A 12,913-nucleotide genomic window follows, 5' to 3' on the forward strand; every position below is an offset into this window, starting at 1 on the left:
GCAAAAGATTACCGCCAAACAAGCTCGCTCAATAGTAATGTAGTTCAACTCATAGATAACTAATGTTTGACTGAGATAGTATATAGCTTTCTCATTACCCTTGTCATCTATGTGTGCCAAAAGAGCACCTAGGGTAACTGAAGTGGTAGAAATATAGAGAATCAATGGTCATCCTATGACTAGAGGGACTAGAACTAGTGGATTAGCCAAGTATAAGTTTTAACTTTCTCAAATCCTTTTTCACATAGGAAATCCCATTGAAACTTAGTGTCTTTTTGAAGAAAATGTTGGAGTGGATGGACCTTATTTTCTAATTGGGACACAAACTATCTAATGGGATATAATTTCCCTCAAAAGTTGCAGAGTCATTTCAAGGTAGTAGGTGGAGGCATTTCCATGATGGCTTTCACTTTTGCAGGATCTACTTCAATGCCTCTTCTTGAAACTATATAGCCTAACAACTTCCCTGATTGGAACCCCAAAACACACTTCTTTGGATTTAGGTGCACTTTGTCTTTCTCCAACCTTTCAAAGATGGTGGTAAGGACAATAATGTGAGAATCTCATGTCTTAGATTCTCCTAGAATGTCATCAACATAATCCTCCATTATGACATGTAGAAGATCATGGAAAATGGTAGGCATTGCTCATTGATAAGTGGTGCTAGTAGTTCTCAAGCCAAAAGGCATGACTTGGTAACAAAAAGTTCCCCATGGGGTACTAAATGTTGTTTTATGTAGATCTTTTTTTGCAATTTTGATCTGATTGTAACTAGAGAAACCATCCATTAAAGACAACATTTCATGTCTGACAGTCAAATCCACTATGATATCTATGTTAGGAAGTCAAAAATCATCCTTAGGACATGTGAGATTTAAATCTTAAAAATATGAAGAAATGCAGATGCCCCTAGATGTTTTTCCTACAAGAACAATGTTGGAAACCCACTTAGGATAGTCAATAGGTCAGATGAATTTTGCCTCTAGCATTTTCTACAATTCTACTTTGATCAAAAGTGCTACCTTAGGATGTATCTTGCACAACTTTTGTTTCACAAGTTTAATCTTTGGATATACTGCTAAGTGATGCTCCACCAAATCTATGTCTAAACCAGGCATGTCTTTGTATGTCCATGCAAAATTGATTTTGCCTTTCTGTATGAAATCAATCATCACTTTTTGTTCTTCGCGACTTAGGGTAGCTACAATGTATGTGATTTGTGGATTATCTACCATACCCAAGTTAACTGGAATTGTGTCCTCATTCAATATAGATGACTTTTTTGGTTGTAAAGATCTGAATGGCAAGTTAGTCTCTCCCTCTTCTGGTGCCTCTAGGAGGTTTTCACTAGAATATGCATCCTTTATTTTGTCTTTTTCTTCATCCAAAAGTTCTCCAAAAGAGTTTTCACTAGATGACATTTCTTCTACTTTTTTATTTTGATTTTCTTTTTCAATTTTGTGACTAAGAGAGTTGACTTGGCTACCAAAGTAGGCTTCCTCATTATATTGGATCTGATGCTCATAATCTTGGAGATTCCTAAGGCCAAAGAGTGTCATCACTACTTCGTCAAAGTTACAGATATCAAGAGCTAGTGATGTGTCTTAAAGGGCTCAATCTATCATGTCAGGGTTAGTGAGGGGTTGGTTGGTGGATGAAAGGTTAGCTATGGGAATGGTACAGACATAGTTATCTAGGTCATCCTCAATGTATTGGAAGGGTATTTCAAAGGATTGCTCCTATTCAGTCTCAGAATTAGGTTCAACCATACAATAGTTTTCAGCAAAGGACACCTTGGGTTTAATGGAGCCCAAACCACATCCTTTAGGATAGCTATTAGCCTCAAGGGGTTGTCTTATTCCATCTTCTTTAGGTCCAAGGCTAGTACCATGATATCCCATGTTTTCAATGATCGAAGGAGCTTTAACATACTTATCTTTAGGGAATTCCATAGGATCATCTTTTTCATCAAAATATAGCCAATCTAAGATATTAGACTCCATATGTTCATCACTAAGAGAACCTCAATGTTCAAATGTTGTCTTATTAACATGCATAGTATCCTTTCTTGTAGAAGGTGGTATCTAGGAAGGTTTTCCAAAGGATTGGGGGGAGAGTGGTAGTTTTCCAACACACAAGGTATTTTCAAACTTATACTCTCCCATTCCTTCTCAACAAAAGTAATATTCTTCACTGTAGTATTGACCTTAATATATTCAACCTTTTCTTTTCCTCTATGGGAACTGGAATCAATATTAGATAACTCTACTATTATTGTGGAAGGTGATTTTGTTATTGTGAGAATCTAGGTATAACCTTAGCAAAATCACTAACTAGACAAAAATTTGTTGGGGCACCTTCCAATCTATTACAAAAAGAAAATGGCAAAGGATCCCATGGAATTGTGACCTCTCTTCCTTGGTGGGGAAATTTCAAGCATTGATGATATGTGGATGGGACCACTTTTAGTGTGTGTATCTAGGGTAGATCGAGAAAGATGTTATATGGCAAGTCCAAATCTAGGACATGGATATCGGTATTAATGACAACTATCCCAAATTTTAGTGATAGCATGATAAATCCTTTTGATTTTGTTTCTCTTTCATCATATGCTTTGATTATTATCATTTTATTGATATCTAGGATGTCTTCTAGAAGCCCCAAGAAATAGATCATCTTTAACGTACAAAGGTTCAAACCAGATCCATTATCTATAAAGACTTATTTTATTTTATGTCATTGTATAAGGACTTCAATGTGGAGCAACAAATTGTGGTTTTGATTAGGACCTTGGAAATATTTGTCTATGAAGACAAGGTGTTTTTGTGCAGAAAGACTTCCAATCATGGTGGTGAATTGGGATGCATTAATGTTTTCAGCAACATGAGACTCTAAAAGTGTAGTCTCCAAAATTTCCTTGTGGATAGGTGAGGTGTTGAGAAGCTCTAGAATGGATATCTATACAGGACTCTTCCCTAATTGGGATAATACATCATAGCGAGAAGTAGGTCTTTGTGAAGTGGATGGCACAATAGGTGCATGTGGAACTGATGGATTAGTGAGATTGGGAGTGGAAAATTGAAAAGAATTCTTCCCTATCGAGTGGTTGCATCACAATTAGCTACTTTTAGGACAAGGGTATTTACATGAGTGTCTACTTCTTCAATGCGGCCACATATGGAGTCAAAACCACATATCTCATTTATTTCTATTTTACCACACAAGGAGTCAAAACCTGATATGTGGTTAGTAGAATAGTTATATTGGAGTGCACTTGATGTGGAAGCATGGTTTACATTGTTCGTATTATGGTTTTCATTGTTCTTATTGTCATTTTTGTGGTCGGGGAATGGCTTTTGAAATATCTTCAACTTGGCATTTTTAGAGGGTGGTCCTCCTTCAACCTCGATTTCTCCATTATCAACAAGATTTTGAAAGAATACTTTGAGTTTCATACACTTGTTTGTGTCATATCATTTGATGCAGTGGTATTTGAAATATTCATTTTCCCTATACCATTTCAATTTGGGTTGATTTTCATCAAAGGGCCATGTGTCTGGAAATACCATCAAATTGTGATCCACTAGTTTTTGTAATATGGCATCCAAGGGTTCACAAAAGTTAGTGAGCTTCTTATTTCAATCATAATCACGATTTTAGTTTTTATTGTGAGGAAAGAAGTGTGTTTGATTGTGAGATTTTTGGTTTTTCTTATTTTGATTCTGATTGTCATGGTTTGAATTGTTGTTGTTTTGGTTATGATAGTTGTTGTTATTGTTTCCACTTTGAAGGTTTTGTACACTATTGACATCGATGACACCATCGTGAGTAAAACCTTTGTTTTTTGACCAAAATTTGGGTTTGCTATTGTTGTTCATATCATTATTTGAGGATGAAGAGCTATAATGTTTAATGGAACCCTTGTCTAAAATTCCATTTTCAATGTTCTTTCCTTTCTTAACTAATGTGGCAAAGTCTTTAGGACTAGCCATCTTCATTTGCAAAGACATCTCTAGTGTCAAATTACTAATAAATATATCCACAAGGTGGGAATCCTTAATTTTGTATGGCATATGATTAGCAAGATGCCTCCACCATTGTAGAAAGTTTGCAAATGTTTCACTATTTTGTTGTTTCATGTTGTACAAATCACTCAATGAGGCATGATGTTCAATGTTGTAAGAATATTGTTCTACAAATTTCCCCATCAAGTCATTGAAAGAGGTGATGGAACCTCTAGGAAATTTCATTAGTCATTCAAGTGCAGGGCTACCAAGGCTTCTTGTGAAGACCCTTTTAAGGTAATCCTCACTATAGACCACTTCTTGACATAAGATGGAAAATTCCTAGACATGTGTAATGGGACATGTTTCTCCCATGTATTTGTTGAATTTAGGGATCTCAAAGTTTTCTGGAAATGGTATCATATTAATAAATCTATCAAATGGAAAGGGACAAATTTCCTCAAAAGAGAAGTCCTCCACCCCTTTGTTGTTCATGTTATGTACCAAATTTTGAAGTTCATGCAATTTTTGGGCTAGATTTTGGTCTGGTTGCATTGTTATTGTTGAGAATTGATGAACCCACCTCCAAAGTTGTATGGATTCCCAAATGTATTATGAGGTGGTGGAGATGGTTGCAGTGTGCCACTTTGGTCAATGTATTGATATGCAGTCATTGGAATTGGTACAAACATTTTCATCATACTTGCTGGCAATTGTAAATAAGAGGAATATATTAGTTGTGTTGGGATTGCCATTTGTTGCATAGGTAGTCACTATTTGGAGATGGACTTGTGATCCCAAATGAGTGATTATAACTATGATAAATGTTTTCTTGTGGATAAAGGTCTAGTGTTGTCATCTCAAGTTTTGTAACTAAGATTTTCTTAGGCCAAAAGATTAAGGTTCAAATGATCAAGCTCTCTAGAGGAAATTTTGCAAATGGAAGACTAGAAATTTTGAAAATGAATTCATGTAGAAAAAATGAGGTTGCTATGGTCAATATGTGGATAACTTAATCTTCTCTCACTAGAAACAAAAATCTTGGGTTCACTCTAGGGAAAGTAGACCAATTTCAAAGTTTACATTCTATAAGATTCTATCATAACGGTCCTATTCAGCTTCCTCTTTCTTGATGTCTTTGATAGCATATTATAATTTTTTATCACTATGTGCTAGGTTTTTCCCTTCTTTGTAGGCAAATGGTTTAGATAATTTCACCTTCTTAGGTTTGACTTTGTCAGTCATGGCAGGATCAAAACAAACCTAGTTACAAGACCAAGCACAATTTTTTTGCAAATAAGCTTGTGACTAAAAGACCCAATGAATTTCAAATGCTAGACCAAATATAAGAACTCATGAAAATAATTATAGGTCAAGAGGACCAACTTACAACCATTTCACTCACTAAATGTTTAGCTCACCATTTCACTCATTTTTGGACTTGTTTGATGTTTGGTATTGGTTTTGGATGTTTAAACAATCAAGCACACTAAATACATCATCAATACTTATAAGGCTACCACTAGGATGTACAAAGATTATCTAGAGGGCATCCTCAATATATGAAAGGTACATGAGGCCCAAATTTGTAGATGAAAAAAAATAGCGCCACATAGTTGGGAGGAGATAGTAACCCAAATACCCACTTTCACTTCCTAAAGGTATAAAGTTCTTTGGGGCTTAGCCAAGAGTAACAAATTTTTTCTTCCAAGAGAGGCATCTTTTGATTAACCTCCCAATATTTATACTCCACCAGAATGCTAGAGTTTAGGTTGTCCCAAGGGGTGATGAAATCCCCAAAAGTGACACAATTTTTCTTCCAAGAGAAGCATCTTTCGATTCACCTCCCAATATTTATACTCCACCAGAATGTTAGAGTTAAGGTTGTCCCAAGGGGTGATGAAATCCCCAAGTAGGCCTCCTAAAAAATATAAACAAGACCACTTATTTCTTGTGCACTCAAGATCACCCGAAGGCGCAAGAGGAGAGAATACATAAGTGGCCTCGAGGTTTAAAAGACACTTGTTCTTTTCTAATGAAGCTTAGATTTTCAATTTACTCTTGAAGACACTCATGTTTTAAGCATGCATTTTTCTTTCCAACTTGACAGCATCATCAACATAATGAAAAATGAGGATTCGTCAACAAAAAGTAAATTGATCATCTTCAACATAAGAAATTTTTATAAAATGAAACCAATTTCCTTAAGTCATGCAATACTAAGGGTATTCATTTTAAGCACCAAGTCCAAATGTTTTTAATAGAAACCTTCTTTGTCCCTTAGTCATTCAAGATTGTATGAGAGTGTTTTAAGCCCAAAATTGAAATGTTAGATCGCATTCTTCTTTAACCTTAGGCATTCACGAGTGTATGCACTATCTAAGCATTCATTATTACAAAAGCATGTCAATTTTATTAAGGCACTCAAGATGGTATTCAATTATTCTACACATGCATTCTAATGAAAACAACTTGTTCATTCATTAAGGAATTCAAGAGTGTGTTTGAACATCATCCATTCTAATGAAGTGTGTGTAAATTTCCTTAAATAATTCTAGAGTGTGTGTAATCTAAACTTAATGCATTCAAGAGTGTATTTGACCTTTTGATATTAATTGAAACATCCATTCCAAGGATAAATGATTAGTTCATGCAATTTCATTCACCATTTAAAATCATACAAGTGATTAAAATCACTACAAATTTCCAACTGATTAAAATTACTAAAAAATTTCCAAAGCTCGTCTCATGCAATAAAAACAAGATTAGAAATCCCTATATGTCAATCAAACAATGAGTTAGGAATTAAAAAATATGATTCAATCTGTGAGAAATTGAAGATGAAAGAAACTAGGTATAGCTTATAGGAAAGTGTAGACATGAAAATACATAGATGATAGAACACAGAGAAGTACGGTTTACTTTTTTACTAACAGTTTTACAATCATAGATGATAGAACATTATTGAAGATGTAGAACTTCCAAGATGACATAAGATGCAACTGCTAGAATACGAGATATGCTAACTTGCATAGCTGATAGAGTACTGAGCACAGAGGATTTTTTATGAATCAAAGATGATAGAATTGGCTGAATATCAAACATGATAGTTTAATAGAATAGCTAGTTTTCTAGCTGCCCACTATGCAGATGATAGGGTGGTAATCTTTAGAGACAATAAAGTAAGATTCAAACACGAGAAAATGTATCATAGATGAAAAAAAACCAAATGTTTGCAAGATTAGATTGGTTTTGTAAGACTAACAATGGAAAAGATGCTAATCTATGGAAATGCTGATCTATAGAGACAATAAAACATGTTTGTAGATGATACTACATGTTAGAGGAGACAACAATATGCATGTTTATATAGTAGGCTATAAGTTTTTGATGAAATTTGATGGTGGAATAGGGACATGGGTCCCAGTGGGTGTGTCAAAATGTATGTGTGAAAACCTTACCTATTGGGAGCATGCATAAACAGGAAAATGCTAGTTGTTCTTATGCATATCAAAGATTCAAAATAAATTGAAAACAACTAATGTTAGACTTGAGTTTTACAACTTAATACAACAACCAAAAAAAGTTCCCACACAACCTCAAAGAAGCTCAACAAGGGAGCCCATAAGAGGCCTTGTTAGTGTGCTCTACCCAAAGACAACTATGAATCCCAATAATTGATAAATGATATGCAATGGTAATAAGTATATACTAAGATGAATGGAGAATACTTCAAGCAATGGCTATGGAAGAAACCATGCTTGAAAGCACTAAAAGGATATGGATATGGATGCATGAAATCAAACTAATTTAACAAAGAAAATGACATGAAATCTAGCAACTACCAAAGGTTACTAAAAATGCATAAAACATTAAAATCTCTCAAAAGCTCTAACTCTAAACTAGCATGATAACAATGCAAATGAGGGAGATGGAAAATGCTTGAGATAAGGATTCTATTTATAGGTTTGAGAGAGGCTTTAGGGAGGTGGCATCTATGTGGCATCCACATAGGTTCCACAAGGGAGACACATGGGCTAAGGCGACAAGCCATGCAAAGGTCAACATAAGCCTTTTGGATGAAAGTGATGATTCAAGGTTGCTCACACATGTGTGAGAAACCTTGAAAAAAGGAAAGGGGGGAAAATGTGTAAGAGTTGTGAATAAAATAATACAGTGGAATCTTTATTGGATCATGAGCTTCTCACACGTGTGAGAAAACACATAGGAGCTAAAAGGTGTTTAGGATAATTAAGTGGGATTAAGTAGTGGGTAGACGTAGAAGGATGAGAGTGATGGGTGTAGACTAGGTTTTAGGATGAGATTAGGATTAAATTACATAAGATTTAACTTAATCATAGGATTAAAGAACTTAATAAAGTGGAGGGAATTAAATAAATTGAGATTTATTTAAAAGGGGATTTATGGAGAACTATGCATTAAATGAATTTAATACATTATAGGGGAATTATTTAAATTAAATTTAAATACACTAGGGAAATGAAACTATTTAATTAAATAAGTAGAAGAATATGAAAATTTAATTAACTAATAAATAATTAATTATAATGTCAAAGGAAATATTAAATGAATTAATATAGCATTTGGGACAATTTTAAAGTGTCTATAGCAACATAGATTAAAAACATCTAGTTCCAAGAATACCAATTGTAAAAAACTGTTATCCTTTCTTTTCAAATTCTCTTCATCAATCATTCTCCCCCATTGATATACCTCAATGCGCTCTATTTAAAATTGTTTTTCATGATGTAATCTCTCCCCCATTGACATCAATGTCAAAGGTTTCAACAACCATCTATCTTTGCAATAAATGTCTTTGACTTGCTCAAGTATCCAAAGACACTATTCAAAACAACATCCATCAAGAGTCCTAAATGACTTTGTCCATCATAAATACTCCCCTATACAGGAAGCATCAACATTCAGTCCAGAAAAACAATAGTGCTCTGTAACACTAGACTGATGCACTCTTGCATCATCTACTATAATGTAGGTAGGGGCATAACCCATAGCATACCTCTCAAATACACAAAAGTCTCTTTGGAAAGAGGCTTGTTGAAAATATACACAATCTACTCTTTGGTGCTTACATACTCTAATCTAATTTCCTTTTCTACAACTTTCTCTCTCAACATATGATACTAAATAGAGATGTGCTTACTCTTAGAATGCAACATTGGATTCTTAGACATATTCATTGTGCATGTGTTATCACAATGTATGACAATAGGTTCATTGAATTCTATCCTTATATCCTTCAGCATCTGCTACACCCAAACAACTTGATTGCAATTGTTTGCTGCTACAACATATTCTGCCTCTATTGTACTTTGTAAGATACAATCCTACTTCTTTCTTAACCAGGAAACCAATCTTCCTATAAGAAAGAAGGTCCCACCAATGGTGCTCTTTTTGTCATCCATTCTTCTTGCTCAATCAGCATTAGTATAAGCATATAAAGTGAAATCATTAGATCTATCATACCACAATCTGAACTCTAGTGCTCCCTTTAGATAGCTAGATATCCTTTTAATTTCTACATAATGTGCTTCTTTAGGATCGGCTTGAAATGTTGCAACAATTCCAACTATTTTTGCTATCTCTAGCCTTGTGTGAGTCAAATATTGCAATCCTCCAATCATAGATCTATAGTTCTTCTGCTCAATAGTAGGTGTCTCATCCCTTGAAGATAACTTGTGTTCAATTACCATAGGTGTTCCAATTGGTTTACATGTTTCCAAACCAAAACTTTCAAATAGATCTTTCAAGTACTTAGTCTAAGTAATACAGCTTCCTTCTTTATTCTGTGCAATTTGTAATCCTAGGAAGTATTTCATCTCTCCTATCATACTCATTTCGAATTCCTTCTTCATTTCTTTTGTAAACTTGTCACTTTCATCATCATCTCCTCCAAATATCATCAATGAATATTACCAAAATCATCAATCCATCATCTATTTCTTTCCAATATAGATTATTGTCTATCATACCTTTGCTGAATTAAAGTTTTGTTAAATGCTTGTCCAACCTTGCATACAGGTTCTAGGTGCTTGCTTTAAGCCAGACAATGCTTTCTTCAATTTTTATACCATGTCCTTGTCATTTAAAAAAGGAAAACCTTCAATCTATTCTATGTATACCTCTTCTTCAAGTTCTACATTAAGAAATGTTGACTTGACATCCATCTGATATACCTTGAATTTCTTATGTGCTACATAGGCTAAGAATTACCTTACTACTTAAATTCTTGCCACAGGAGCATAGGTTTCATCATAGTCTATTCCTTCTTCCTATGAGTAACCTTTACATAGCAATCTTTCTTTGTTCCTTACAACTTCACCTTGTTCATTCATCTTGTTCTTAAATACCCATTTTGTTCCTATCACATTCTTATCTGCTAGTCTAGTGACCAATTTCCATGTCTCATTCTTCACTATCCAATCCAATTCTTCTTTCATAGTCTACTTCTAATAGTCATCTTTACATTCCTCATCTGCATTCTTTGGTTCTACTTGAGATATTAGACATAGTTCTTCATTGATTCTGCTTATTTACATCGTGCCTTTATCTCCGTTGCCGATGATCTACTCTGGTGGATAATTCTTTGTCATATTCTTACTAGAAGTAGGAGTTGTGATCTCAACTCTTAACTGTGTTCTAGGTTCCAAACTTTGTTCTTGCCTTAGACTCTTCATTTTACAAATCATTGTTAGTATCAAAGAATACTTCATCATTGCTATTGGTATAAATAAGTATTCACTATTAAAACTTTACTTAAGTTTACTTAGGTCAATGCATTATTTTATTATTTATTAGTTTGACACCTAGGAGTTTTCATACTCTTATGAGTTGTCATGTTGACAACATAGAAGTAAGCAACCCTAATTTAGCACATGGTGTCTACAACATTGGAGTTTGCATAATTAACTAAGTTGTCATGTAGACAAAATAGTAGTTCACACTCTAAATTAAGCACATGGTGTCTACAACATGATTTTATGTGACCCACCCTTGTAGGTTTATCCTCTCATTATCACACTAACTCTTGTGCTTAATAGAGGATAATCCACACTTAGTGGACATGTGCTTAGTTGTGAGGCTTATCATATTGATAACTCCTAGACATTCTAGAAGCATTCTAGAGGCCTTTATATTCAGGCACTTCTCATGTGTATGTACATGAAATTACATCAATTCATTTTGATATTGTTATTCTGATCATACTTTGGTTTATTCTATGCTTCTGCTTGAGTTCCTTGATCTTGGGTGATTTTTCCCTCAAGAAAATTCTTACATGGTATTATAGCTGAGGGAATTTCTCTTCACATAGCCATTGGAGACCATTTTCTTGCTTCACCTCTTCGAGGAACTTGACTTAGATCTAGAGTATCATAGTCATTGAGAGCATCTAGAGCCAAAGTGAACCTCACCATTGCCTTCAAAATGTCAATTCAGTGAAATTTGACTATAAATTTGCCTACCCTAGTCCATAGTCAAATTTGAGGCAATTTTTTTTTGCAAACTGGCACTCGAAGGCCCAATTTGCAAATTCAGTGTGATCATTTATTAGATTTTAAAATTTATTTTTTTGATCAATATTTTGTTTCTCTGCAATTTCTGTTAGAATTTTTTCTACCATTTTGAAAGCAATTTTTCAAAAAAAAATTAGGCCTATCAGGCCTGTAGAGAAATGCTTCTTTGCAAGAACTGGGTGGTGAAATCCCAACCCCTACAAGTGGAATATTCCCTCAAGCGATAAAATATTCCATCAAAATATTCCATTTATTAGCAGTCAAAAATATTTTGAGCCTAACCCATGGTAGATTGCACCCACAACAATTGGTGATCATCAACATAGCATGGCAGCTTCTTTATTGACACTTCGTAGGCTATTTCTTTTAAAGACCTTAGCACTTCAACATCTGCTGCATGTGGGATAATTCTCACAAAATTCTTGACTCCCAACAAACACTTTTTTGTAACTTGTAGTGGAAATGACATTCATCCCCCTGGTAGTGACTAAAACATTCCTCGGTGAATAGATTCAAACTAATTTTCAACTTTCCCGATGGTTGATTCACTACGACAACTTGAACCATCTGGCACAAACTCCTAACTCAGCACTAGCGATTCAAAAACTCGGTGAATGACATACTACATTTCCAACATCAGTCCCCATTGCCAAACTTCTGAGCTTTGACCACCACAAACTTATCTCTAGTGACTACTTTTTTACGATGGATAGCTCGACCCCACCCTGTTAGCAAACCCTTTGTGTCCACATGAAATATGCACAGTCAACATTTCTGCAGACCCACTCACCAGCCACATCAATGCCATCTGTAACCATTAACTCAAACTAACATGTCAACTTTGTATTTGTCTTGTATAGGCCATGTTTGCAAGTTTTTGTACTATCTGTACATTTCTATACTGCTGACATCATTGCTAACATCATTGCTACGTCACCTAGGCATTTTTTTTTTGATGTCAAAAATTTATGACATTAAATTTGATGATCATTTGACCATCATTTGTAGCCAAGAATACAATACTACAATAGCTATTTGACCATCAAATTTAACCTCATAGTTTTTTGCCCAGACCCCTCTCCAGTTCCAGTCTTGATTTGACAATCCAACTTTGGGAGACCATAACTCAGTCATCTAGACTCAAAATCAAGTGCAATTTTTTTTTTTTTTGGGTAGAATTTGCTAAACATTTTACTAGTGCTATTCTTTATTGGTTATCATGCATATATTTTTCAAAAATTGCATGTTTTGGTGACTCTACCTATCCAATCCTACATTTTGCAACTTCAAACGCTCCGTACGGGCTCATCTGGACACATTTTCATGTTCCATTTGTTTTTAAAGTGCTTAATTTTT

The sequence above is a fragment of the Cupressus sempervirens genome, chromosome 4, assembly GCF_028749045.1.
Source record: "Cupressus sempervirens isolate cs-2001-9-10 chromosome 4, ASM2874904v1, whole genome shotgun sequence".
Classification (NCBI taxonomy): domain Eukaryota; kingdom Viridiplantae; phylum Streptophyta; class Pinopsida; order Cupressales; family Cupressaceae; genus Cupressus; species Cupressus sempervirens.